Below are 342 nucleotides of genomic sequence, written 5' to 3'. Positions count from 1 at the left end.
TGGAGTGGGTAGCGGAGGGCGCAGACACGCGACCCAGCGGCATGGCAGCGGCGGATGGCTGCACGAGGTGTGGAATGTCGGTGACCTACCTCCGCCTCACCCCGCCCCACCCCGCCCCGCCCCATACGCAGGAATGTTCATCATTTCCTATCTTCCCTCGCCGCGCTTTCCGACTCCAGTGGGGCGTAACTCGCGCCACGTCGTTGACTCGTTGACGTCACGGGGGGCGCCAGGTCGGGCGCTGGTCCCCTTCGGTGGCCGCGGACCAGGGGTGTCCCCGCGTCGGCCCGACTGGACTAGCGACTGCGGGGTCCAGAGGCAGGGCGGGGCGGGGCGGGCGGG

This window comes from Frankliniella occidentalis, unplaced genomic scaffold (genome assembly GCF_000697945.3).
Source record: "Frankliniella occidentalis isolate FOCC.00 unplaced genomic scaffold, Focc_3.1 Scaffold299, whole genome shotgun sequence".
Taxonomy (NCBI): domain Eukaryota; kingdom Metazoa; phylum Arthropoda; class Insecta; order Thysanoptera; family Thripidae; genus Frankliniella; species Frankliniella occidentalis.
Note: the sequence above shows the minus strand (reverse complement) of the source record.